We start from the raw sequence: 23,129 nt of genomic DNA, 5'->3' as shown, positions 1-23,129 counted from the left end.
AGGGGGGAATAAAGAGACAACTAGGAGAAGAAATAGGCATCTTGTTGAGGTGAGGAAAATATTAGTTTTAAATAAAAACTTAAGTAAATAATTTTGGGAGACCCTTGATGTGAGAATGACACATGGGTGGGTGAATAATCAAGCTATTGAATTATAAAAAATAATTAATTATGCATGCATGACACGTGTCACCTATGAGGACTCCTATAAAAGAAGGGGCAAGCCATGGGAGAAGGGACTTTTTTTTGGAACCCTATGGTGGGATGGATGAGATGATGTCAGAGCAGTGATTACGAAGCTATAGTGAGTTTGGTGAGGTAGAGGATTTTAGAGAGAGGACTCTGGAGCCATGGTGTGCTCTCCTCTACCAGCTAGTGCTTTCCTCCATTGTACAACCCCATTGCAGCTCGGGGGTCCGCGGGGAAGAAGAGTACCCAAGGAGTAGGTTGGGAGGTTAACCGGTGGGTCATCGCATTCGGATCAAGTACATCGCCATTCATTCACGGAGGTGACCGACAACAAGGGAATACTAGCAACAGCAAAGCTAATGGAGTCGCGTCTTCTGGTGAACGGTACATATGTGTTGCAATACTATATTGGTCTTAGTTAAATGTATGTAAATATTATGATATGTTTCTTGAAATGAAATCCTAATGTGTTTCTCTTCTAGTGCATTTTGTTGTGATTAAAAAAAAAAAATGTATATAGTCTGGATGTGGTCCTTACACTTGGTATCAGAGCTATGTTGAACCCTTGAGACCTATGGGCCTATGCATGCATGACTAGTTTTGTTAGATACGATTTGGAGCTCAGCAGTAGTATACGAGGCCAGCTTAGATTCGCATATGAAACTGTACAATTTTTTTTTTCTCAAACTCGATAGTCTTTTATTCTCGTTTCTTGTTTCTTTCCTTCGCTTCGTTGCTTGAGGTTTTGGTTCTTTTTTTTGTTTTCACGCCAATCAATTCAAAATCAAGCGCACCTTCAATCTCTGATAGTTGAATGGTAGGTCGGGCGGTTTGTTGCCTTTCCCTATTCACCACGAGTAGCAGAATTACAGACCTATAAGCCTAGACCTTCAGTACCACAGGGATGCCTGCAGAGGTATTATATAAAATCCACCATAGATATGCCTCCTGCAGGAGCCCCGAGATTGAATCCCATAGTGTCACACGAACCTTACGCCTACGGTTACCCTGCAGACCCTTACTATATGGTTCTGCCTCCGGCTCCATAGCTGCATATTAAGCGGCGACACCGCCTTAAGTTAGTTGCTTACGCTGTCACTCTGGTTATCTGTCTTGGCCTGCTGCTCGGCGGGGCGTTCTACTTCTTCTAGCCCTCTCAACTGGAAATTCAAGTCTTCCACATGTAATTCAATGATATGAATTTCCAGACAATCCCTAACCCTGGCTCCGACGTGCCGTACCTGTTCATGAATACAAGCATGGCCATGTTTCTCTAGATCAAGAATACAGATTTCTTCAACGTGTGGTATGACTTTGTGGATGTAGGGTTAGGGTGTCGGGGGCAGATAATTGGGGTTTTTAAATCGGAAGGTGGCCGCTTGGCATCCGGCACACTATCCATGTGAATTACATGCTTGAGCTCGATGGAACCGAAGTATCGAATGATGTTGTGAATTTTTTTTTGAGGATCTTTCCCACAAGGAGCTGCCTTTGGGTACTGTTGCGGAATTCAATGGCGGGATTCAACTTTGATTTGCCAAAATTTCGCTAAAGGTAGGGTTTATTTCAATTTCAAATTTTCTTTAAACTTATTGAATCTTCAAAAACTGTTTAAACTTATTGAATCTTCATAAACTGCAAGACTGTTTCAATTAACAAAAAACCATGTAGATATTGTCGACAATGTGAAAGCGTTAATCGATCAATTATTTGAATCTTTCAGTACTCGGCTCCTCAGGGGATTTTTTTTATATACATGCTCTACGAAAGAAAGGAAAATTTAATCAAAATGCATATACTCAGAAAAAAATAAAAACGTTTACATGCTTTGTGAAAATTAAATTCGAAACAAAATGCAGAGGCCCTGTACATCGTACCAACGATTGATAAGACTGAAAAAAAAAAAAAAAACATAATAGGTTGCGTCCATATTTGTCTGCCACAATCCCCCAAAGTATAGAAGTCAAAAATCGCCCAAACATGAAGGATGATCCTATATAGCCTGCATATTATTCAAAATCTTCTGTCTCAGCGATGTGGAAATCCAGCTGTTTGTTTGATTTGATTGCCTCAATATTCGGAAAAACTAAACTTGATTGATATTCCTGGAGGTCTTTGATCTGTAAAAGCAGTTGATTTATTTTATTGTCCTTCTTAGCTGTAATGCTAGAAATCATTTTGTTGATGCCTCGTGTAGTTGTGCACACTCCTGTTTCAGGCACTTTTCAAGCTTTTGAAGCTAATCCTGATGCCGTGGGTGTAGAAGATTAGTTTGCTGTTGATATTCCTTTTCACTGAGAGATTCCTGTTGTTGTAGTTTGGCTTCAAGAGAATCAATTTTCTCTTTTTGCTTTTGATGGTATCTGAATCTTTAATAGACCATCTATTTGCATGCGCATAGGCACCAATCGAGTCTGCTATTTTCATCAGCGAATTCTTCTTGATTTAGTTTTGAAACATCCCAAATCATTACTTGTTTTGTTGGGGATTCTTGTTATAAATTTGATTTTTAATTAACTCTATTTAATTTTCTTTCAAACTTCAAAATCGTAAATAATAAAGCGAATAACTAAGTATTGAAAATGAATTTTCAGATCTCAACCGTAGAGTTTAACCTTTCTTAATAAGAAGACTGTGTTATTTAGATTTAATGATAACAGCTGTTCGAACAGGAGTAAACCAGAAGTAGAGGTAGGAGATTATGTTGAGATTTTTTTAATAAATAGAAGATTCCAGTTAAGCTATTATAGGAAAATTAAATGTGCAATCATATGGAATAACGGAAGTGCGCGGAATTATGATGCTCAGCGCTGAAAACACTGATAGTGATGAGGATATCTTGGAATTGTTATGGGGTAAAATATGGATTCATTCGGGATTGCCTCTTTTCCTTTGGCGTGGGACAGAGAACATTGATGATCTGTTGCAGCGGTCATATAAAGTAACGGAAATGCGCAGACAACAATTGAGCTATTGTTCATTGATTTTACATTTTCAGGGTTTGGATTTTAGTATTAGCGTTCGGTGTATAGGGTTTAAGAATGAACAACGATGCTGAGAAGATGCATCCGAATTTTCAATGGAAGAAAGAGAAATTACCGCCATAACACAGAAGGGATCAAAATTTCAGGACTTCAATGGCAGGCTCTGCTTAAACACCGCACAACTTCTGTTGATAACATTGCAGCTGCAAGTAATGTGGGGATTAGAGACATTGCTTCACTCTTCCAGCATTGGCATCCACACCCAGAGATCGGGCAGAGATGCGAAGAGATGGAGAATGCTATCGAAAATATCCATGAGGTGCTCTCGCAGAGCAGAGAAAGGGAGGGTTTTAATATAGAAAATGCACTCACTCAGCTCAATCTCAGATTGACAGAAGAATGTGTTGTCAAGGTTTTGAAGCAGCACAAAGATGATTTGTTGTTAGGGTTGAGGTTTTTTGATTGGGCCTTGAGATATCGACACACTGGAGCTGCCTATTACACGATATTAAAAATGCTCTCCGAAGCCAAAATGACGAGGGTGATATTGGATTGGCTGGATTCGTTCCAGAAGCAGAGAAGAGTGCGCGGTGAGCGGTACTATAAAATATTAATCACGGGCTACGCTTTTGCTGGGGAGTCCGATCTTGCTCTGCAGATGTTTTCGCGAATGAGGTTTCAGGGATTGGATTTAGATAAGATTTCATACAATGCCTTGTTGAATGGATTGGTGGAGCAGAACTGCTTCGATGTTGTCGAGATAATTTACAAACAGATTTGCCGTGGGCGCCTTAGGAATGCATCTAGTGATTGCACAATGATCACTAGTCTCTGCAAGCAGGGGAAATTAAAGGAGGCCAAACGATTGTTCGACGACCTCAGGCATAATGGTTGTACTGTGAATGAAGCTGCAATTGTTGTACTTATCAGTGCATTTTGCAAAGGCAAGAGGACCGATGAAGCCCGCAGACTGATTGAGGAAATCAGGAAAGAGGGGCATGTCTCGATGCCTAAAGTGCATGATGCATGGATCAAGGCTCTTGTAGAGGGAAGGAGAGTGGATGAGGCACTGAAATACTTTGAGGAGACAACTCCACGAGGTTTTATTCCTGGATGGTCTTGCTACAATGCTTTGCTAAGTGGACTTTTGGGGGCAAAGAGACTTGACAAGGCCTACAATTTACTGATTGAGATGAAAAACAAGCATGTTTTCCCTGACAGTAATACCATGAATGCACTGGTTTGTGTTTTTTCTGAGGGAGGTTTGTTACTTATTGCACTTGATTTTTTCAATAGAAGATCAAAATTTGGCTTTTCCCCAGATAATCTGGCTTATAACCATCTAATCAATGCCCTCTGTAGAGCCAGCAAATTGGACACTGCCTGTCGAGTTCTAGATGACGAGATAGCATCGGGATTTACCCCTTGGAAACGAACATATTTCACCCTTGTGAAAACTTTGCACAAAGCTGGGAAATTGGATGAAATGCAGGACATTATTGACAAAGGGATTAAAGGAAAGGATGTCCCAAGCAATTCCACCTGCACCACATTCATTTCTGCTCTCTGCAAGGCTGGTAGAGTAGATGACAGATATTTGGTGCCGAGAAAACTAAGAAGAGCAAATGTAGTTCTGAACAAGGATACTTATTCTGGTTTAATAAAAGGCTTTTGTTTGGCAAAAAGGGTGGGGATAGCTTCAAAATTGCTGCTTGAAATGCAAGAGTACGGCCATTGTCCAAGTCGCTATTTGTTCAGAATGGTGATTAAAGTTGTGTGTGAATTAGACTACTCAGATCAAGTTCTTCAGTTGTTAGATATGCATGTGCCAGGTCACCCCCCTAATGCCAAAATCTCTAATGTCTTTATAAATGGGCTTTGTAATGCAGGCCACCCTGACATTGCTAGGCAAGTTTATGACAAGATGCATGAGAATGGGTGTTTGTCCATCTCTAATACCCATATTAGCTTGTTACATGGTTACTTGAAGTGTAAGGAATTGGTTGATGCGTTGAACTTTTTGAAGCCCTCTCAAGGAATTATTCTCCGTCCAGTAGATTGTACAGTGTTTTAATAAGTGGCCTTTGTAAGGTAGGGAAAGTGGATCTGGCACTTACATTCTTTGAAGAGATGACTGCTAAAGCATTGATTCCTCGTCTGGAGTGCTGTGAGGAACTTATTTGCGTTTTATGTAAACTGGGCATGTTTAATACAACACTAAAGATCTTTATTGACATGAATGCAAAAGGTCGCCGCTCTTCTGCCTACATTTATAATATTCTCTTGATGCATAGTTTTAAGCTGCAGCAAGCCAACCAAGCTAGAGTGCTTTTTCAATTGCTGCACAGACAAGGATTTCATCCTATTGTGGGCACCTACAACATATTTTTTGATGAGCTTTTTAATGCATGGAATCCTGAGTCCAGTCTAGGACTTTTGGAAGAATTGATAGAGCAATCTTTTGTACCCAATATTTTTACTTACAACATATTGATTGGAGCCCTGTGCAAGGAAGGCAAAATGGAAACAGCTTGCAATCTATTCAACAATATGGCGAAGAAAAGATATGCTCCAAATATGTTAACTTATGATATCCTTGTGCATGGTTTCTGCAAAGTACGTAGAATAAACGAGGCTTATAAATTTATGAAGGAGATGACTAAAAAAGGATTCAGACCTAGTCAACGGAAGAGGCTCATTTTGTTGTCAAAGTTCATTACGAGCTTTCAAGTTAGGCATGGGCAGCATACCCTAGCTATTGGAAGCAACCAAATCCTTTTCAACAAATGGCACATGTTCTTCAGAATCCCTGGCATTTCTAGTCAAGAAAATGCAGTGCCCTGATTTAGAAGACCTTTATTCTGGAAAGCAGATTTAAAATCAGAGACTCTCATGGTTGGTTCGGAAGAAAAACCACGTATTGCCAGATCCAGGACTCTGGTGGTGTCATGTTTCAGATCTAGGCTCTCGCCGTGTCACATGTTTCCAGATTTCACGCATTTGATTTCGTTTTTTTTTTTTTTTAAAGGCCAATATTTATTGAAATATGTCCAATCTTGCAAGTTATTGAAATTTTATTCTATTTAATGACTTAGAATTGTGCCAGATTCGATTTTCTTGGAACGACTTCGAATTCAAATTCTTTGAGGACTTTGCACAGTTCAAACTTTGTTGCCTTCTCAATCACAACTGAACAGAAGTTAGGGTGACAAATCTTCATTTGGTGTTCTGTTGGAATTCCGGCCTAAATACTTTAGTGTTAGATATCAATTTGACTGGCTAGGAATTGTATTCAGATAAACAACGTGATGACAAGCTTCCATTAAACTTGTATATCACATCAAAATATGAAGCCTGCTAGCATCATTTTTAACCTTTTCATGTAGCGTGAATTATTCGGCAAACAACTTTGTACATTTCCTAATCCGTTTCCATGAACAATTTATGTCTCCCCAGTTCTGAATAATTCTTCTGCATCTTTCTGCTAAAAATTTGTTCATCACTTAAATTATTCTGTAGATTTTTAATGCAACTCCTCCTCTCTTTTTCATATCCAAGCTGCTTTTCTCTATGATTCCTTCTCTTCATTCTGAAGTCCAGTTCAGATGGATCAATAATTAAATATCCAGAAACATGAGCCCTTTTCATTAATTTGAACTTTGTTTTCTTGAATATTTGTGAACAACTAGTTTGGTTTTATATGCAAAATGATTTGTTTTTAAAAGAAGCAATTTTGAATATGGCTTAAAGTTTCTATTGTAAGTCACTAAGGATTTTCCTTCATTAGTTGCCTTCAAAGTTCTTAACACTTGGTTATTGAACTAAATATTGTTCAAAAGGGGTACTTGAATTTAAATGGAAATAATTGAAGGCCTGTGATTTGAATGGCATCATGGTTTATTCTCTAAGCTAGAAATTTTCTTTCCATTCTGATGTTATGTGGCCCTTTGCATTTACATTCTGTCCTCGTCTCTCATTACGTGTGATGCTTACAGCTGCCATTGTCCATTGACTACTAGAAGAGCCTATTTTTGGTACCTAGAATAACGCAGTGGCTTTGAACATAGCTTATGAACCCTGATTGTTAAGGCCTCTTATTATCACTGAAAATAAATCCCAAACTGTCTATTATATTCCCTATTTCAATCTGCTATGGTGATCCTTCGATTTAAAACACAAATTTTTAATACTGATGAGTCTTACTTTCATTAGGGAGTTGTGGTATTTATGGGTCTATTCGTTTCCTCTCTAGATAAAGCTTTGAAATGAATGTTGTTTTTGGGAATAAAACAATGTTAGTATTAAATAACACCCTTAATCGTTAAAAAACCCTTTCTATGCTTTTAACTATTACAGTCTGAATCTATATTTTCTTGCCTCAATTCTCTACCCCAGTGCTTTAGAGTTATCAACTGAAGCAATCTATTTTTGGTTTGTTCCTTGTACAATTTTTTTTTGGGTTGTTAGATGATAAATGAAAATAAAATAAACATATTATTTTAGACAACAAAGTAGTCATTGGGAGTGGTTATTAAAATATGATACAAACATTGTGCTTATTTTGAGTGCCTGAGGAAATAAATTTTGTATTGCAGAATGAAAATTTATATCAAAGCTTTTGTAAGTGATATCTCCTTTTAAGATGATGAATTGGAACCTGGAATGGGAATTTTGGTTCACTAATTTCAAAATCCTCAACCAGTCTCTTTGATCAAGAATATGTTATTGCTACCAATGGCAAGAGCAATGTGCCTTAAGCTTTTATAGTCTGAAAAACATTGCTCTAAGTTATTTTCCTTGAGATGTTTGAGTAACACGGGCTTCTTTTGAAATGATCAGTGTCAGCATGGACTTGTATAGTAAGTAAGAGGTGTAATACGATGATAATTCAGTTAGTTTGTAAATCCAAAGCAATTAGTTTGTGTGGACCTTGATATCATGTTTCCTGGATATATGACAGTCTAATATGTTTTGATCTAGTGAAAACTAAGGCATGTTATTCTCTTCATTGGTGCTTTGTTATTTGTATTTTTGTGCTAGTAAATCCACATATTGACATTTTACTTAAAGTTAAATTATGCAAAAGAAAAAAAAAAAAAAAAAAAAAAAATCAGAGATACCTGTTACCAGAAGGTTAGCAAGAGTTTCAGGAAGGATTCCTAGGATATGTGTCGTCGTTTTCCTTTATGTTTCGAGGACTTCGGGACGAAGTCCATTGTTAAGAGGGGGTGTATGTAGTGCCCACTCTAGTTTCCTGACCTTAATACGACATTATCTTAGACACTTTATTCTTTGAGGACCTCAGATTGAGGATCTGGACCCATGACACTATTATTAGCGATTGAGATATTCATAGTTGTGATGTTTATGAATGCTTTCCATTGATATTATGATAGCATGAATGGTTATGTAGCTTATCTATCAGTATTCTGATGATTGCAATATTAAATAGTTAAGTTGGTCTCTATTTGAATTTATGATGAGGGTAGTAAAGAATATGTATGCGCTCCACTAAAAGCATAATGAGGATAAATTTGATGGATAGGTATATTTCTACGATGTTACGATGTTGATAGCTTAATGAATATGTATGTTTCCATTGATGATTATTGATGATAGCCATGAGGGATGTGTCCCCTATGTTACCTACTTCCTTTAGTTCAGACTTACAATGGACAATGATGGAATGACCAGGAATTGTTAATGATGCTATTATGATAATTTACTAACATTGAGAAACCTTGTTACTGATGATTATTGAGTATGGCAGGAAACCATCAGAGGCACTCGCACATGACATGTCGATGACACCTGACACAGATTAGTTGCTTGACCGAATGACCCACATATGGGTGATGGGGTTGTACAGGTGGATGGAACTACATGGGAGGGGTGGGACAGAGTCCCTGATCTCACCCACTAGCACTCCCGCCGTGACTTGGGCTGGAAGGGTTGAAACACCTTTGCCTTGAAGATCACGATGCCATAAGGGCAGGTCCCAAAGTTGGGTCGCTCATGAGGACTTTACCGGGGGGCGCGCATCAAGGCGGATTCCTTGATCCCCGACACCATTAGTCTCACTATAGCAGGCAACATAGGAGATGATAGTGGTCTATGATGTTGCACTATACTTTCCCCTCGTAGTCACTGGATGCTTGAAGGGCAAGTGGTGTGGCACCCTTGGAACTTCAGGGGAATTTCTTGAAGGGCACGACCAACTTGGCACCCTTGGCATCACAAATAAACTACTAGGTGTGGCACCCTTGGAACTTCTAGGGAAGTTCTTGAAGGGCACAACCAAACTGGCACCCTTGGCATCACAAATAAACTATTAGGTGTGGCACCCTTGGAACTTCTAGGAAGTTCTTGAAGGGCACAACCAAACTTTGGCATCCTTGGAATCATTAAAAATAACTAATAATAAATAAATATAAGCAAGGATGAAAACTAGGTAAAATTTACATCAAGGGTAAATGATGATTAGAAACCAATGTTATATTAAATCAAAAATAAAACTTGGAATAAGGAGGATCATAGGAAGAATTAAAATAGAGTACCTTAAAAACTCTACCCTTCCCATTTGGAAAATACTAGGAAGATTATGTGGTTTAATTAGGAAAAAAGGGGACAAGACAAACATAATGGTAAGGATAAAGATTAATCCTAAACTAATTTAAACCTAATTAAGAAAAGAGGAAGGTGAATTAAAATGAGAATAATAAATTAAATTTAGAGAAATGTAGAGAAGCTCCATGTGTCAACAACCAACATAAGAATATCCATCTAGGAGATAACCTGAGTTAAATTAGGGAGTAGATCGGGGATAAAATCTTGACTCATTAATTGACTTCAAGTAATGAACACAAATTAAGGAATAAAAGGGGGGAATGAAAAGACAACTAGGAGAAGAAATAGGAATCTTGTTGAGGTGAGGAAAATATTAGTTTTAAATAAAAATTTAAGTAAATAATTTTGGGAGACCCTTGATGTGAGAATGACACATGGGTGGGTGAATAATCAAGCTATTGAATTATAAAAAAAAATTAATTATGCATGACATGACACGTGTCACCTATGAGGACTCCTATAAAAGAAGGGGCAAGCCATGGGAGAAGGGACTTTTTTTTGGAACCCTATGGTGGGATGGATGAGATGATGTCAGAGCAGTGATTACGAAGCTATAGTGAGTTTGGTGAGGTAGAGGATTTTAGAGAGGGGACTCTGGAGCCATGGTGTGCTCTCCTCTACCAGCTAGTGCTTTCCTCCATTGTACAACCCCATTGCAGCTCGGGGGTCCGCGGGGAAGAAGAGTACCCAAGGAGTAGGCTGGGAGGTTAACCGGTGGGTCATCGTATTCAGATCAAGTACATCGCCATTCATTCACGGAGGTGACCGACAACAAGGGAATACTAGCAACAACAAAGCTAATGGAGTTGCGTCTTCTGGTGAACAGTACATATGTGCTGCAATACTATATTGGTCTTAGTTAATTGTATGTAAATATTATGATATGTTTCTTGAAATGAAATCCTAATGTGTTTCTCTTCTAGTGCATTTTGTTGTGATTAAAAAAAAAAAAAAAAATGTATATAGTATGGATGTGGTCCTTACATCCTCAATATTTAAAATTTCGACGGATGAGATTAAAAGAAATTTTGATCCTCATCAACGGTTGAGATCACTCTGACAAGGATCACTCGAACTAGTCGTTGGGAAATTTATCTTTAAATAGGGGGTCAGTTGTCAGTTGAGATCATTCGATCTTTGAGTCGTGTGCTAAGTGAAAGCTTTCTTGTAATTTTTTTTTTTATGAGCAATAAAGAAAGACTTTGGGGTTAATTGCTGCTAGTGTTACTCTTCGTGGAAATTCTGTAAGATGTGTTATTTTCATGCATAGATTTCCTTTCAGCCATTGATGATAGCTTTATGAACAGTGATTTAAGCACATGTATCTTGCTTGATCACTGGGGTTTGAATGGTAATTTAAGTTCTGAATATACTGGCAGGTATCTCTATTAAATCTGAATTTTATTATCGTTCTCTCGCTCTACGTTAATGGTTGAATTGAGTTATGCAGAGAATTTTGATTTTAAGATCATTGGGCGTTCGGGGAAGTTTTCAGTTGGACCAGCCAACTCCCAATTAATATTTTCTGAAAATCCCAGCTTGATTAAATCTTGGGCTTATCATAAAAAGTTTCATTTTTGATGCATGAAGGTTTTTGGCGAAGCACCTCCGTTTCAATTTAAAATTAAAAAAAAAAAATTGTGCTAAATTGATAAATCTGGCTTTTTAGAGCCTCAGATTATCAGATCTGGGAGCGGAGTTGGAATCATACTCGCCAGATCTGGTAGATCTGCTACTCCTGTGCATAGACCTGAATTTTTTTTTTAAATTTTTCTGACTTAGGGTTTCTGGGGTTTCAATTTTTGGTATATCGGATTTTTTGGTGTTTGTGCTTTTAGGAACATATTGCAGATCTGAAGGCAAAATTTTATTTTGAAGCCAGATCTAGGCCCTGGAGGGTAAGATCTGGCCTCAGAACCAGCTCTTGCAAAGGCATTATTTCTGTGGTCCAAGGGTTTTAAAATATCTTAAATCTGGAAACAGTTTCACCGGGTTTTCAATTAATAAATCTGAAGCATCTTAATCTGGAAATTTCTGAATTTTATTGGGCTGTCCTCCTGAGGCTTTTCGAAATCATTTTGAATTTCTGTCTTCTGCCTGGGGTTTTTCAATTTCTCTGCTGTAGAAAAATTTCGATTTTTTTTTTAAGGCCGAAACCCTCACTGGTTCATCCCTATCCTATACGCTATTGTCCTTACACTCATTAAACCACAACCCCTGCGGCTTTCCTCATTGATCCCTCACGCAGTGCCATTCTCTCCTATCTGCTGTCCATACCCTCTCCCCCTCAGTCCTCCACTTCCCTGCGGTCTTCTCTTCAGCTACTCTTACCGCTGCCTTTCCCTCGACTTGCCCTCATTTTCGTGTTTTCTCCACTGCCATAACTACATCCATTGATCCGCAACCATAAGACTTGCGTTTTCTTTTCTCTCGCTCTTCGACCTGTAAGGGAAAACGCGTGAGCTTATCCTTCCTCTATCCCTCCTCATCAACGCAGCTCCTCTGCGTATTTATCTGCTGCTTGCAAACCTTCCACCTTACGTTGTAGCCTTCTCCCCCTGCGGCTATTATCCTGCCATCCCTGCAAGCAATCATTGCATTCCCTTCTCCCATCGCTCCATTTCTTCACCGCCATCCAAGTTCTTTCACTCCCATTGAACCTGCAATCAATATTTCACTTTGCGTTTCATTTTATTAGTTTTTGTATGTTCATTGGGTTAGCTAGGGTAGATGAGGTTTGTCGTATTTTCATTTTTTTTAAATCTAAGACGTAAATAAACAAAAACAAATACAAGCTTTGAATTTTGATTTCTTAGTTTATTTTTATTATTCTTAAAAAAAAAAAAAAACATCTAAAAATTCTAAAAATTTGATTTTATTTTTATTTCCTTTTTTATTTTTATTTTTGACTTTGATTTTTATTTAAAATCATAAAAATAAAAAATAAAAATAAAAAATCCTAAAAAATCTAAAACATCTAAAAACAAAAATAAATAAAAAAAATAAAAAATAAAATAAAAACTTAAAAAAAAATGAATTTGATATGTTGTGGTCACTTTTAAAATTGAACATCTTTTGTTGATCATTCACTGCATCTAGTCTTGCTTAGCGTATTGAAGAATTCACCTAAGGAATTGTCAAATTTAAAATTTTGGCGTCTTTTTGTGCTAAGGCTAAAATATGAAATAAAACTTTTGTGGTATCAGCATTTCCTTTTCACTACAGTTAAACGTGTTTAAATTTTTATATCTAGAGATTAACTATTGGAAAGTGGCGAATTTCCTATGTTTGGGTCACTAAGCATAAATCATTTAAATTCTAGGTTCTGAGTTGGTTAGCTTTTAAATTTCGTGGTTGATTAAGGTATTTGTATCTCTTGAAATTTAATTGCTAAGTCATTGTGCATCTAGTGAAATTGATTGTCATTGCTTGAATTATTTAATGCTCATTACGTGCTAGACATTTTGCAAATCTTTTCAAGCGATTGTTAAAGATTTTTATTGTGGAATTGCAAATAGATTTCATCTTCCTAAGCAGTAGTTGATAATAAATTACTTGGATCATTGACTCCATAAGGCACTGGTATTAATCATTTTCAAATTCTAAATCTTGCTAAGCCTTAATCAAGTATTTGATTGCTTCGCTGTGTCTCCCGAGCAGGTTGATTCCCAGCTGATTCTCCTTCATCCCATTTATCCATAGGGTCTACCCCTCTTAGCTTGTTGTAGGGAGACAGCTTAAACTGAGAGATTGGGGATCAGGGTGATAGCCCCCAATCTGAGCATTATCGCAGTGCTTAGACATTCTGTGCGACAACATTTTTTGGCGCCGTTGCTAGGGATAGAGTTTTTCTGTCCTTGGTTTCTTCAACACTCATCTTGTTCCTTTCTTCTCATCCTTTCGTCTCTTACCAGGATAAGTTCCTTGTCCTTGGCTCCTTGCTTTCGAGTTATACCAGGTGGCAACTCCACTTCATCTATCTTCAGCAAGAATGTATACTAGAAGACATCCAAGAAGTTTGGTTAATCCCGCTCCTGATCCTGAAAGGGCTCTCGGAGTGCGATTACACAAGCTCTCTCTTCTCGTACCCTTCTTGTTAATCTCGGACAAGAATCCCTCTCTAATATTAGTTTGCTTTTTACTAACCCGGTCGAGCACGACATCATGGACATATTCGCCCCTTGTGACTTTGCTAACATTCAAGGTTATCCCAATGATATTCCAAAGCATGGGATGGATAAATTGCCTATCTTTCAAGGCAATAATGCAGTTAGTGCTAACTCTCATCTAAAATCTTTTAGTTCATGGCTGGGTAAGTATGCAAGGGCTGCTGATTTTAATCATGAAGATGTAAAAATGACCCTTTTTGTTCTTACCTTGGAGGGGGATGCTTTAGATTGGTTTATGGAAAAGCCTCAAAATTCATTTGATTCTTTGCAATCGATTGTTAATGCCGGTAAGGAAAAGTATGGGGATAAGAGAGAAGGAAGGCATCTCATAAAAGCTATCAGTATCATTAAAAAAAGAGAAAATGAGACCGCAGAAGAATTTAACAAGAGGTTCAATGATATCATTAAGGAATTACGTCAAGATTATAAACCTACTGATAAATCTCTTCGGGACTTTTATATTGATGCCTTTAGCCCTGAGCCTTCTTATGAGTTAAGACGTGCTAAACTTCCTGATTATAGGGATTGTCAAGCTTTAGCAGTAGAGCTTGAAAAAGATAAGGGAGCATCTGGGAAGTCTGAAATCCCAGGTTTTGATAGGGATTCAATGAAATTGAAAGAACTTAAAGGAAAAGAGGTTCAAGAACTTGATAACAATCTTGTTCAAAAATTACTGCAAAAAATTGAAAGCATGGAGATTAACCAAGCAAAATTAACCTCTAACCATGCTAAGGAAATAACTACTTTGCAGAATAGGTTGGTCCAAATGGAAAGAGCTCAAAAGCAAAATTTCCAGCCTAGAAATAATAATAATAATCGAAATAATAATTGGCAAAAGAAATGTCAATCGAGTGAGCAAAGACCACCTAATCCGCTTGAACATACTAATTTGGTTGATGATGCTCCGCCTTATTGTCGGTTTAGTGATGCTCTTCATGAGGAGGCAACTTGCCCCGTAGTTAGAAGGATTTTGGATAATGGAATGTTTGGGGCAGGTAATCAAATAAATTGTGTGGGTAAAGAGTTTTCTTTGTCTATGAAAGACTAGATGGAAGTTAAGGAAAACAGTCGAGATGTTATGCCTTCCACATCAGCTTTTAGTACAAATAATTTTGAGAATGAAGATGATATGATGGTTAAACTTTATGGTGAGAAGCCTTCTCCAGCGCAAATCATGGAAATTGCTAAAGATAAGGGTTTAGCTTATCAGAGAAGGGATAAAGATCAAAGCAGGAATCAAATTCCCCCTCGAATTTTTAACCCAGGTTCAAACTCTGGATTAGATGTCGATTTGGGAAGTTGGTTTAATAATGCAAAAGTCTGGGTTCCTGTCTTCGAGATTGTGAAAATTCCTTCCCAAAGGGCTAAGTTACTAAAAGCTATTGAAGCTCCTCAAGTGAATATTTCTCAACAGAAGGCACCGGAGGTTGATTATCAGGATGCTCCTATATATTTGCAAAGTTTAGATTCAGATAACAAGGATCATCAACCTTTCTTTATTACTTTGATGGTTAATGGATATAAATTGAATCAATGTTGCACAAAGCGCGATCGGGATTTAATCGGCGCTGGGAAAAAAGCGGAAAAAATCGACAAAAGCAGGAAAAAAGCGGAAAAAAGCGGAAAAAAGCGGGAAAAAAGCGTTTGGCACAAAAATATTCATTTTTTTTCATTTTTTTTTCAATTTTTTTAATATCTAAACCATCTACAACATAAAATAAATACATTGACACATAAATATGATAAAAAAACTAATATATAAGATGTTTAATATCATTTCTAGCGCTAAAATCACACATAACATTGAATCATGTCCTGAATAGTAAGTCCTGAGTCCCAAGTCCAACTCAGCCTCAAAATATCAACAAAAAATATGATAATGTATCTCATCATGTCATAATGTCATATACAATAAAATGAAAGTCTAATCCTATTGATTTCCTCTGCCCCTCTTGCGAGAAAATGGCACAGCTTTCTCTTTCCTCTAGATGTAGAAGCTGGTGCCTGTGCTGGTGGAAATGGCAGTGGAGTCTGACGTGCTCTAGAAGCTGAAGAACTAGTAGTAGCAGCTACAGGAGGCTGAGGTGGACGGAGACCACGTCCTCTACTGGTGGTAGTGGTAGCCCGGGTAGCCCGGGTAGGCGGTGTCACCTCCTCCTCCTGCTCCTCCAACTCCTCCTCCTCCTCCTCCTGCTCCTGCTCCTGCTCCTGCTCCTCCTCCTGCTCCTCCTCCTCCCCCTCATCCTGCACTAACCAATCCTCAGTGGGATCCATGAGAGGCCTCTCGGTCTCAACCCTCCATTCAGCAGTGGTGTCAATCCCATCCAATGAGATGGCTTCCGTTCAGGTGTCTTCTCTAGTTGTTTCACCCACAATCGAAGATTGTAGTAGACATAGACCATGTCATTAAGTCTATGGGACTCCAACCTGTACAAAGTTCATGAAATAATAAATTAATAATTAATAATTAATATTATAAAAAAAATATTGTTTAAAACTTTAATGAATTCAAAAATTTATTTGGAAATTTGCAATATTTTAAATGTTTAAGTGTTAACCTATTGCGCTTCTTGTTGTGTATTTTTTCAAATACACTCCAATTGCGCTCACATCCCGAGGAGCTGCATGTTTGGCTGAGGATGCGTACGGCAAGATTTTGCAAAAGGGGTACTCTGCCACCATACATCTTCCACCATGCGTCTACAACAAAATTACAAATAAAATTTTAAATAAACATAAGAAAAAAATGGAATTTGAAGAAACAATGAAATTTGAAACAAAGTTACAAAGTACATACTACAAACTAAAAAATACCTGGCATTTTAATCGTCCTATCAATGACAGCCATCTCAAAGCCAAATGTGCCACCTGACAACTTATATTGCTCAATTTGTCTAGAGATCTCCATACGTTCTTCTGGAGATCTCACCATCTTCTGGACACAGGTTAATAATCCTTCCACGACCTCAACATCAAAATTAACCCACATGCATAAGAAAATGCAGGGTTCAGGAAAAGCCCAGCAGCATGAATGGGACGATGGAGTGTGTTGTTCCATTGCTCATCAATGACTTCCCATAGAAGGAGTTGTCTCTGAAACCCATCATCTCCCTTATCATCATAGTAGGACCGAATGGCTTCTTTGGCCCTGTCCATGGCTTCATACAAATAGCCCATTGCGGGCTTCTCACCATCAACCAACCGAAGAACCTTTACCAAAGGTTCTGTAACAGCGCACACCTCCTGCACTCCCGCCCAGAAGTCTTCCTGGTATGAAACTAGTCTGCAAACGGCCTCTCCTTCTGGTTTGCGGCTCATTGACGAAGCACGCCACTCCTCTGAAAGAAACATTCTCTTCAAATCCCACATAGAATTCAAGAGGGATTGAAGAGATATGAAACTCGTCGCAAACCGTGTAATGGCGGGGCGCACCAACTCTTTGTTGTTGGTGCATTTTCTCATCAAGCTAAGCACAGATGTGTGATTGTAAATAAATTTTGTGATGCTTTTTGATGAGTCAACAACCTCTTTGACAAAGGGAATTTTCCCTATGTCCTCTAACATCAAATTAATACAATGGGCAGCACAAGGTGTCCAAAATAAAGCAGGATGCCTGTCCATAAGCATTCTACCAGCAGCAACATAATTTGCAGCATTGTCCGTTATGACTTGGACAACATTTTCTGCACCCACCTCCAAAATAAACACATCCAGCAAATCACATAAAGTTCTTGCATCTTTGATTTGATGAGTTGCATCAACAGATTTGATAAACATAGTCCCCTTGGGACAACTAACCAAGAAGTTTATAAGGGTTCTCCCGGTCAGTCCAACCATCTGACATAACAGTGCATCCTGTTTGTGCCCATGATGCCCTAAAATCCTCCAATCTTTGGGTGCAGTCACGCTTTTCATCTTGAAGAAGCCGGCCTCTGAAATCATGAAGAGAAGGGATTTTGTACCCCGGGCCAACACTGGCAATAGCATCAACAGTAGGTTGGAAAAATGGATTATTCCTTATAATGCTGAAAGGAATATCACTCCAGAGGAGAAATTTTGTCATCAACTTGTTAGCTTGTTCTTTTTCAGTTCTTTTTAGCATTGAACCAATAGTTGGTTGTGAACCAGGTGTGGTTCGAGGAACAAAATATGATGATGCAGCTACCGGATTGACTGACGCTGCAGTAGAACCAGTGCCACTTGGCCCACTTCCTTCAACTGACCTTTTTAGTTGCCTTTTGAGTTCTTCTTTGGCCTCTCTAGTGTGCTCTAATTCTCCCAATGCTCTCATGGCTTTTTGGATAATTTCAGCATTTGTATTTAGACAGGGCCCCACATCATGTCCAGGGATTTGTGCAAGGTGGAACTTCAACCTGTACACCCCCCCGAATATTTTCTTTCCACACAACTTGCAATACAAGTTTTGTCTATCATTCGGAGTTTTAGGGTCACCATATTCCCAGAAAGGATCCAATTTCCTTGGCATGTTTGTTTTTGAATTTTGAATTTGCAAACCTATGGAAAAATAAGGATTAGGAAATAGGAATTTAGGATTACATAATACAAATTACAATTTAGCATTTACAAAATTACAAGTTAATTATTTCCAAAATCCCAATTTCTAAACCCAAGTTACCCAACCAAATGCCAATGACAAATGCCAAAAAACAATGAAAATTCAAAAAAAATAAACAATGTTTAAAAAAAATGAGAAAATAAAAATAAAAAATTGGTTCTCATAGTCATAACAAATTACCCATCCCAAATCAATGAAAAATTTCAAAAAATTCTTTAAAAACAATGAAAACCAAAGTTTTTATAGAAGCAAAACCAAAAAAATTAATCTACATACCTCTTTTATGGACAAATTGGTGATCTTGGCTTGGATTCCTCCTAAAAACGCTTGGATTCGCTCCCAAATCCGACGGAAACCCTTCAGCTCCTCTCCCTCACCTCTTCTCCTCCTCCTCCGCGCGGACAGCACAATGAATAAAAAAAAAAATCGATTTTGCATATAAAAAGCCCGCTGCCCGCGCCTCTGCCGATTTTTTCATTAAAAATCGCGATTTTTTAGAAAAAATCGCGATTTTTTCGATAAAAATCGGTATAAAAAAAAAGTGGCGATTTTTACGGATAAAAATCGCGATTTGATCGGGCAGAGGAAAAAATCGCGATTTTCCGATAAAATCGCGATTTTAACAACACTGAATTGAATAATTGCATCCTGGATTCTTGTGCGTCGGCTTGTGTCATGACCAAAAGGGTTATGGAACAACTTAATCTAAGAGTTTCTAGGCCTTACTACAATATATGTGACATTGATTCTAAGAAGATTGAAGTTCACGGTCTAATTAAGGATTTACAAGTTCATTTATCAGTTTACCCTGACATTATGATTGTTATGGACATTGTTGTTGTTGATGTGCCTGATGCTTGGGGTATGCTTTTATCTAGAAAATGGGCCTCTGATCTAGGAGGGAGTATTCAAATGAATTGGTCATATGCTATGATTCCTTCTCCTAGAGGTGATGGTTTTGTGAGACTTAATAGAGAGCCTGAAAGAAGATTCCATGTTGAAGATCCTAAGAGACCTCATAATGAGATAATTAAAGAACAATCTGACATTGGGCATTATGATATCCTATCTAATTCCATAGTTCTTCCTGATGATAAGGTTGATAAAAGCATTGAGGGTCTCAAGATAAAGTTTGGTACATGTATTTTGATGGGGCGTTGTCTAGGCATGGTAAAGGTGCAGGAATAGTATTAAAATCTCCCCTTGGTCATATTTTCAAATTTTCCTATCGGTTGGAGTTTGATGCAACCAACAACGTTGCTAAATATGAAGCTTTGTTGTTGGGTCTTGAGTTGGCAAAGGCTTTAAGAGTTAAGGTGCTTAGCATCAAGGGGGATTCTAACTTAACTATCATGCAAATTAAAAATAAATTTACATGTAAAAATCAAAGGTTAAAGAGTTATAGAAATGTTGTATGGGATACTATGGAATACTTTGATGCCCTTGACTTTGAGGCTATCCCAAGAGAGCAGAATAGTTCGGCAGATGAGCTTGCTATAGCTGCTTCTACTTTGCTGTTATCTGATGAGCTGATTAAGGATAAGATAAAAATGGAAGTTATATTTAGGCCTTCTGTTCCAGATAACTCAAAGCATTAGCAAGTTTTTGATGACGAGAAACAAGTGATTCGTTTTCTTGATAATTTGGATGAGTTTGAAAATTTTCGGATAGATTCTAAGGAGTTTGGATCTGATGATCATGAAGATATCATAAATCCTACTCCTAGGAATGTGGTTTCTTTAGAACAACACTTTGATCGGCATGATGCCACAAAGATGAAAGAGGAAAATAAAATGGATCCAGGTGAATACATCGAGGTAAACATTGGTACTTCTAGAGATCCAAAGATTATCAAAATTGGCAAGGGTATTAACGTTGAAGAAAGAAAAAAGTTAACCAATTTACTTCGTGAATATCGGGATGTTTTAGCATTTTCTTATGATGAATTAAAAGGTTATAGGGAAGATGTCATGGAGCATACTATCCCTTTGAAAGATGAAAATGCTAAACCCTTTCGTCAAAATCTTAGGCAGATAAATCCTAAGTTAGCCCCTTTGGTTCAAAAGGAGCTTTCAAAGATGCTTGCAGCAGGGATTATTGCTCAAACGAGGCATTCAACATGGTGTTCCAACCTGGTGATTGTTAGGAAAAATAATGGTACAATAAGACTTTGTGTCGATTTTCGAAACCTTAATCTAGCATGTAAGAAAGATAAATACAATGTCGAACATGGAGACTATGTTGCAAAGAGTAACTGGTTCTGGAATGATGTCATTGCTAGATGGTTTTTCTGGATACAATCAAGTATGGGTTAAGAAGGAGGATCGTCACAAAACTTCATTCCCCACACCATGGGGTACTTTCAAATATATTAGAATGCCGTTTGGATTAACCAATGCTGGGGCTACGTTTCAAAGGGCTATGGATTATGCCTTCAAAGGTATAATTGGGAAGTTTATCGAAATTTATCAGGATGATCCTACTGTTTTTTCTAAGGATGGTATAAGTCATATAAGTCATCTTAGGCAAGTTTTTGATAAATGTAGAGAGTACGGGATTTCTTTAAATCCGGCTAAGTCTATTTTTGGAGTAACTGAACGGAAATTACTTGGTCACATCATTTCTAAAGATGGAATCAAGATTGATCCTGAAATAGTTGAGGCAATCCAAAAGATTTCTCTTCCCCATAATCTTAAATCCCTTCAGTCTTTTCTTGGAAAAACAAATTTTTTTAGAAGATTTATTCCAAATTATGCAGAAGTAGCTAAGCCTATTCAAAGTCTTCTAAAAAAAGATGTAAAATTTGTTTGGCAAGAAGATGGCAAAAGGCTTTTCAGGAAATCAAAGGCGCTATTGCAAAAGCCCCTGTTTTAGTTAGTCCTGATTACTCTAAGGATTTCATGATTTTCTCTTTCGCTTTTGAAGATACCATTGCTAGTGTCTTATTGCAGAAAAATAAAGATCATCACGAGCAACCTATTGCTTTCATGAGTCGAGCGCTTCAAAATTCTGAATTAAAATACAATACCATGGAAAAGCAAGCCTATGCCTTAGTCAAATCTCTTAAGCATTTCAAGACTTATGTGGGTTATTCCAAAATCATTGCTTTTGTCCCACATTCTGCAGTTAAAGATATATTAACTCAAACTGATTGCTTAGGGACTCGTGCTAGGTGGGTTACTAAAATACAAGAATATGATTTAGAGATTAGACCCACCAAGTTAGTCAAAGGCCAAGGCTTGGCTCAAATGATGACCGAAGGTAATGAGAAAGCTCTTGGTTTGATTTGTCTTAACGATTCATCTTCACCTGAGCTGCAAAGATTAGGAGAGCATGAGTGGTACAAGGACATTATTTATTACTTGGTAAATCTTACATGTCCTAACCATTTAGTCGCTCATAAGAGAAGGGCTCTTAGATTAAAAGCCACTAAGTATTGCCTCATGAAGGATGGCCTTGGATGGAGAAATCCTGAGGGCATAGTACTTAGGTGTGTTGATGAAATTGAGTCCAAGAAGTTAGTTTTTGAGTTTCATTCAGGGTTTTGTGGTGGTCATTATGTTGCTAGAACTACTGCCCACAAAATTCTGAGAGCTGGTTATTATTGGCCTTTGATTTTTTCTGATGTGCATAAGTTTGTTAGAAGTTGTCAAGCCTACCAACTATTCACTGGGAAATAGAAGCTTACTGCCCTGCCCTTACAACCTGTCGTTGTGGAGGCACCTTTTCAGCATTGGGGTCTAGACTTCATCGGGAAGTTTCATGAAAATTCTAGCAATGGCTACTCATGGATTTTGACTACTACCGATTATTTCACTAAATGGGTTGAAGCCATCCCTGCTAAGAATGCCACTGAAAAGGTTATTATGGATTTCATTGAAAATAATATCATTACTAGATTTGGTGTCCCTGCTAAGATCCCTACTGATAATGCCAAGGCCTTTAGTTCTTTAGAATTTTCGTCTTTTTGTTTCAAGTATGGCATTGTCTTATCTCATTCATCAAATTACTATCCTTAGGGTAATGGACTTGCTGAATCAAGTAATAAAAATCTCATAACCATTATCAAGAAGATAGTAGGGGATAATAAAAGTGCTTGGGATAGCAAAGTCAAGTATGCTTTATGGGCAGATAAGATCACTAAAAAGAAAGCTACTGGTAAAAGTCCCTTTGAATTGGTTAATGGCTTGGATGTAACCTTATCTGTGCACCTGAAATTGCCAGCTTATCAAGTCCTTCAGCATTTTTCCACTAATAAAGATGTTGTTCAACATAGAATTGATCAGATTGTGGAGTTGGATGAAACTCGTAGGACAACTTTTGATAATATATGTAAAAGTCAATCTAACATTAAGAAAATCTTTGACAAATCATCTCGATCTAGATCTTTGCAGGTTGGAGATATGGTACTCCTTTGGGATCGCAAGAATGAAAAACTGGGAAAGCATAAGAAATTTGACAGTGTGTGGCTGGGACCATACATTATCTGAGACATTGCTGGGCCAAATTCATTCCACTTGAGCAGATTGTATGGCGAACCACTTGACTTACCTACGAATGGCCAAATTCTCAAGCTATTCTTTAA

At 37.8% G+C, this 23,129-nt stretch overlaps 1 protein-coding gene and 1 pseudogene across 4 annotated transcripts in view; one reads left to right on the top strand and one right to left on the bottom strand.

Moving 5' to 3' along the window:
- The window catches only part of LOC149225573 (cycloartenol synthase-like), a 529,143-nt gene that overhangs the window by 63,318 nt on the left and 442,696 nt on the right, over window positions 1-23,129 (bottom strand). The window lies entirely within an intron of this gene.
- On the top strand, window positions 903-1,721 carry LOC149225574 (uncharacterized; annotated as a pseudogene).

This window comes from Pinus tabuliformis, chromosome J (genome assembly GCF_031772625.1).
Source record: "Pinus tabuliformis cultivar Carrire ecotype Pingquan chromosome J, CPIR1, whole genome shotgun sequence".
Lineage (NCBI taxonomy): Eukaryota > Viridiplantae > Streptophyta > Pinopsida > Pinales > Pinaceae > Pinus > Pinus tabuliformis.
The sequence above is the reverse complement of the archived record's forward strand: the minus strand, read 5'-3'. Positions and strand labels throughout refer to the sequence as shown.